This window comes from Geospiza fortis, unplaced genomic scaffold (assembly GCF_000277835.1).
Source record: "Geospiza fortis unplaced genomic scaffold, GeoFor_1.0 scaffold398, whole genome shotgun sequence".
NCBI classification, from domain to species: Eukaryota; Metazoa; Chordata; class Aves; order Passeriformes; family Thraupidae; genus Geospiza; species Geospiza fortis.
The window spans coordinates 590,776-596,775 of NW_005054517.1; positions in this window are offsets into that span (position 1 = coordinate 590,776).

Sequence of the window (6,000 nt, forward strand, 5' to 3'; positions counted from 1 at the left end):
TTATGGAGCTGGTAATTGCAAGCAGCAGCTTTTCACTTGGCACCTTCTCTGTAGCTGTGCTGCCTTAATGACTTTCCTTCTACAACAATGGCAACATAAAATATATTTCTGCCGTCATAAATAGCTTCATGAGAGCAAAAATATTGTATTTTTCTGTGTTTGACATGCTGTTATCCTCTTGAGGTCGTTAAAGGCAGTTGCTGATGATTCCCTTTCCAGCCACTTCTTCAATACAATATTTTCCCTTTCCAAAATTTAAAAATATTTTTTCTCTGTTATATCCAGATAAAGGAAAATTCCACAGACATTTCTCAGTGGCCCAAATGAGTATTTCTGTGTGTTCCATGCCTCTATTTCTTTCATAATGATATCATTTATAATTAGTAGTTGTATGTATTAATATTATTATTAGCATTAGTATTAGCATTATGCTGAAGCAAATTATCAAGCATTGTTCCCAATATGACAATTTTCCACTCAAACCCTAAAGGGATCCCTATTTTTTCTGGGGTTAGATTATAATTTAACACATGGTGGCCTTTTCTGCTACCAAATATTCCATCCATTTTTTCAGCAAGGTACTATTGGAGTGCAGGTGGACTACAGAAATTCCATTTATTCAGATAGATTTTGTTCCTTTGACAGTATCTAACATGATCATGGTTGTATTGAATTTCATTGTCTGTATAACACTTGCACAAAACTCCAGATAAAATGCTGAAAATATAATAAGCTTGCTTCAATCTTCCAACTTGTTCAATGTTCACTGTTTTAAACTTTGTTAGAAATAGGGGAAAAGAAAATAACAAAATCTGTATGGTTGGCACAGCTGACAGTTCCCTTTAAACACATTAAATTCTTTGAATAAAGACTGATGAAGGTAGCAGGCTTCTAAATGAACAAATATCTTTTATATATATTATTATCTAGACTTGCAAAGAATCCAGGGAGCCTAATGAGATCGTGAGGAAGCTGAGACGAACTGATGCTGATGGTTGTAAATAATCAGCTATAATTGTGCGTTCCATTTAATGAGCACTTTAAAAGGATAAAGAAAACCTGTCCATCTAAGTGCTGGACTTATTTAAGAAAAGTTAGTAGAAAATAACACATTTTAAAGCAAGTCTTTGCAAGTTTCCTTTCTACAACCTGTTTGCTGGAGGGTTTTGGGTGTATAAAGAGATAAAACATCAAAATAACAAAATTCATTGCTTTAAAGAGGCAGAGCCCATGTGTCCATGTTGTAACAATCAATAAAGAAACTGAACTTGTGATCTCTTTAGTTGGTCTCAGAAATCTCAAAGGTGGAAAGCTCCCCACTCCTCATATATGATGCATTCAAGAGATCCCACACTTTCAGACACCAAAATCACCAAAGATGGAGAAAATATCTTAATGAATGCATGACCAGTTGTTTCCTTGCAATTTTATGACACCCTAAAAATTAATCCTTGTGTGACTGGCTGTATTAGCCACATTTTGGGCTCCCTGTCTGGGAAGAGATATTTCTATTACTGGTGGCTATAGGGATATAAATGATTTTAACATTATAAAACTAGGAAAAAAAACCCAGTCCAATATTTCCAATAACAAATACATACTGTCTCATAACAAAGGAATCATCCTAAATGTTCTGCATTACTTGTTTCAGAGTGTGACATTTCAAAAGGTTGGCAGGGCAGGTGTGCTCAGGAAGGTAGAGAAGATAATTGCAAGTGTGATCACACCTTTTAGCAGAGACATTTAAATGTAAAATGCACAGTGCAAATACTGTACAGTGCAGACATTTTACAGAACACCCTGACAAGTGCAAAATCTTCCCAAACAGGTAAAAAGTCTCTTGTGGCTTCAGCCAGCTGCTTACTTATGGAGGCCCAGGAAGGACAGGGGAATTTAGGCTGCGTGGAAAACAAAGCTTTTGTTACTAATATGACACTCACACCCACACTTTCAATTTAAAAAGAAAGTACATTTGAATATGGTATATTATTTATTCAGGAGACATTCATCTAGAAGAATAGCAGCTTAATTAGACATTACCTGCTGGAAAATTTTAATAGTCTAAAGTTCTTTGGAATGGGGAGAAATCCTTTAATAGGAACTATACATGGGAATTTTAGTCTGAAACCTGCAAATTGGTGTAAATTTTAATCCTACTTAAATCTTATGGTATGGAGCATAGGTATGTGCATTCACTTCTATCTGGGATAGAAAAGATCTCTGTTTAGGGGTTTAGTAGAGATTTCATCCATTAAATAATCAATAAACTCTTGCTGAGACAAATTGCATAACTAAACAAAAAATATTAAACCTTCACATCCTTCAAATACCCACTTTGGGTTTCAGAAACCAAGAGTTTAAAAAGAAGCAACATTTACTGTTTCCAAATGGTATATCAAAGAAAACAGGATTCTCATATCTCCTCACTTAACAAATTTACATTTTGCTCCACTGCTCATAAGATTAGTTCAGCACTGGTCAGATGTGTTTGTTGTAGTTTTGGCTAACTGGGATTTCCTATAAAAAAAGGAGGTGGCTACATGAAATAATTACATTAACTTGTCTGAGCAGACATTACTTGTAAAAATATGAAATTAATGTCCCATGAAGAAAAATTCATGAGCAGAACACCCAAGCAGCCTAGTTAATATATGTGACTTAGGCTTTCCATGGAGAGAATTCCTTGAGTATTTGTGTAGACAAGGGTTTGAATTTTCAATGATTGGAGCAGCTAATGATTAAGGAGACTAAAAAATAACCATTCACATTTTCATTTTCATTTTTTCCTCCATTTTTCCACCACCTCTCCTGTTAATGAGGATTTTGAAAAGAAGGTGTAATTTGGAAAAGTGGATGGCTACATTGTTTGCACCTTCATCTATCCCAAATTCAGTCTGTCCATCCCTACTCATCATTAGCTGCTGCTGTATGACTGTATGCCCTACAGCTCTTCCCTCCTGAGCTGTTAGTCCAGCAGAAGCTGCTTTGAAAATACATTTGTGAACAGTTGGAGGATTATCATATGCCACGGCCACTTCAGTGTTTCATCCCAATTTCTACTGCCAAAAAGTGTTCTGGTACTTAGACAGGGAACACATTGAAAGCTCTTGGCAAAGCAAAATGTGTTATGAAGCTGAAGATGAGATGTCATGTCCTATGAACTCCTAGTAAATAACAGATTTGAGGGAATTCTATGTTTTATAGATATAGATATATATATATGTATGTAGCTATATAAATGTATATATGCACACACATATACATATTTATACATATATACATATTCCCACCTACATGGGAATATACAATTTAAAAAACCATACAAAATAAAGCCCATAAGAAGTTTTTTAATTATTCACTCCATACTTTCAGAGAAGTGAGATGCAAATGGTCACAAGCCAGAGTATCAGTGAATGCCAAGTGCAGCCAACCATGTGCATTTACATTTCAGCCAAACCAATGGTCTGATAAAAGAACAAACATGAACTTTGCTCATAAATTAATCTTCTGTTTCTATCCTTATTTTTCCCCAATATATTCAGTTCTCACAGTTAGAAAAGAAATATCTAGACTGCAAAGCAAAGAGCTTTGCTGCTTTATGTGTTAGAGACTGAATAGTCAAATATTTTCCCCTCTTTCTTTATGCCATTCATTATATCTTTAATTAGACCACTGTTTTTAACAGATGAAGAGAAGTAAACCTTCACATTATTTTAAGCTTTATTTTCTCAACTGGAAGTTCCATCACACCTGGAAATAAGCTGATCCATTTTTTGGGATCAAATGGATAAAGATGGGCAATAGATTCAATATAGATCACCAAGGAATAGCAACCTGGGAACCAAATAAACTATTCTAATTGCATGGAGAGATAAATCCTCCACCTCTCTTTCAAAAATTAAAAAAAATAGAAGAACATAATTCTCAATGGTAAAGAATAATTAATTAATGGAACTCACTGCTTAGTTGCACACTTTTTCAGAGTGCAAATCATGTCTGCTCTATATGGGTGTACGAACAGCTAATCAATACTCACTATAATGAAGGTTTATAGGTGACTTCAAAGGCAGGTATATTAAACCTCTAGAGCACATGAGCATATTTGTGTTCAGTCATTTACAAAAACATGAAAATTTTGAAATTTAAGATATTCCTCAGGAAATGCTTAGGGGTGAACATATAAATAACAAACTAATATTGATGCCACAGTTGTGATTTCTTTGTCACACGGTTCTTAATTTGTGTTGCCACCATGTTCAATATTGAATTGATTGTCCCTGTCCAGGTGACAATCCTCACAGCTTTCACACAGAAGTCCAGACAGTCTTCTGCAGGCAGAGCTTTGGGTCACAGGGCACAGGTTGGAAGATGTGGCTGAGTGTATGTTCTATTCCCATCTGTCAGAGGTGGGGCAGTTATCCTCTGTTCATTGGGCAGTTTTCTTTATCTCTTCCACAACCAATCCTCCCTCCAGGAGATCTCTTCTGTTCATGGGCCATTAATTATTAATTATCTTCTGTCCATGGCCAGTGAGTGTCCCTGCATGGCTGATCCAATTCCATCATCCCATGGGGAGGTGCTGTGCCCAGGGGAGGAGCCAAGCACTCCTACCTGGATCCAATCTGAGCTTTGGGACGCCGCAGCAGCCTTTGCCCACTGCATTGCCAGAGGAGCAGCTTTCTGCTGCCCTGCATTGCCAGAGGGAGCCCAGGCCCATCTGCAGCAGCCCTGGAGCTGCAGAGGAAAACTCCCCCCTTGTGCAGGATCCCTGCTCCAGCAGCAGCACAGCTGGCACTGCAGGAGGGCTGAGCCCCCATGGGATGGGAAATGGGGCTGTGCCACCCCCTGACACACGGGGGGCAGCTGCTGCTCTGACTCTGGCAGTGGTTTGTTTTGTACAATTGCATTTGTATTTTTAATTTTTCCCCTAATAAAGAACTGTTATTCCCATTCCCATATTTTTGCCTGAGATCCCTTTAATTTCAAAATTATAATAATTCAGAGGGAAGGGGTTTACATTTCCCATTTCAAGGAAGGCTCCTGCTTTCCTTAGCAGACACCTGTCTTCTCAAACAACAGGGTACAGAAAATGATCCTAGAAAATGTCCTTTCTAGTCAGGGAGAAGAAAGTCAGGCACAACCCATCAGTTCCTTGGTAGCAATATGGAAAGAGATCAGAGAGCCCAGATATTTGTCTTCTCTCTCTCATTCAGGCAGGGACTCTGAGCATTTTTAATTCTCAGACTCACTTCTCCAGAGCCAAACCTAATGTTCTTTCTTCTGTGCAAAAGGAACTGAGGAGCTCTGAATGACCTCAACCAGCAAGACCTGCTGCCTCTCATCTCCCTTGCTAGCCTCAGCCCATGAAAGTTAAAAATTAAACAACTCACAGACCTTCACCTGAGAAACCGGGCACCCTTTTCTGGTATGTTCTATGGATTTCTTGCCCTCCTCAGTATAAATGCTATGGCATCACATCAAATAGGAGACTTTATCTTCTGGGCTGTGAGGAAATTTATTTCCTAGCATAAGTCTATTTTCTGGGAGTCAATAAAATATATTAGCAAACTTGGAATGAGATTTGCAGTTATTTGGTACATTTTTGCAGTTCAAGTCACAGGGCAATATCAGTTTATGTTCCCTGTGAATATCACACTATGTGAAATTCTGAAACTGTATTAAAAAACTACCAGCCAAAAAGACAATACAACAAAGAATAGGGAAATGAGGAAAGCCTTTGTTTTATTATTGTGGAAGTTTAAGAAAGATGTGCATATTGAACTCACCAACATTATTCTCAGAGAGGGAATGACTATACTAACTCAGAATGTTTTCTTTTCCTGTGAAATTCAATAATGCAGAGACTAATATGTTTTATAAATCAGAAAATGTGTGAATCCAAAGTCAGTTTATTCTCTATCTAATATAATTTCTAAATACGAAATTCTTATTCTTTTTTTCCTACCCCATAAAAACTGCAGATGAAATTTTTGCCTCAAT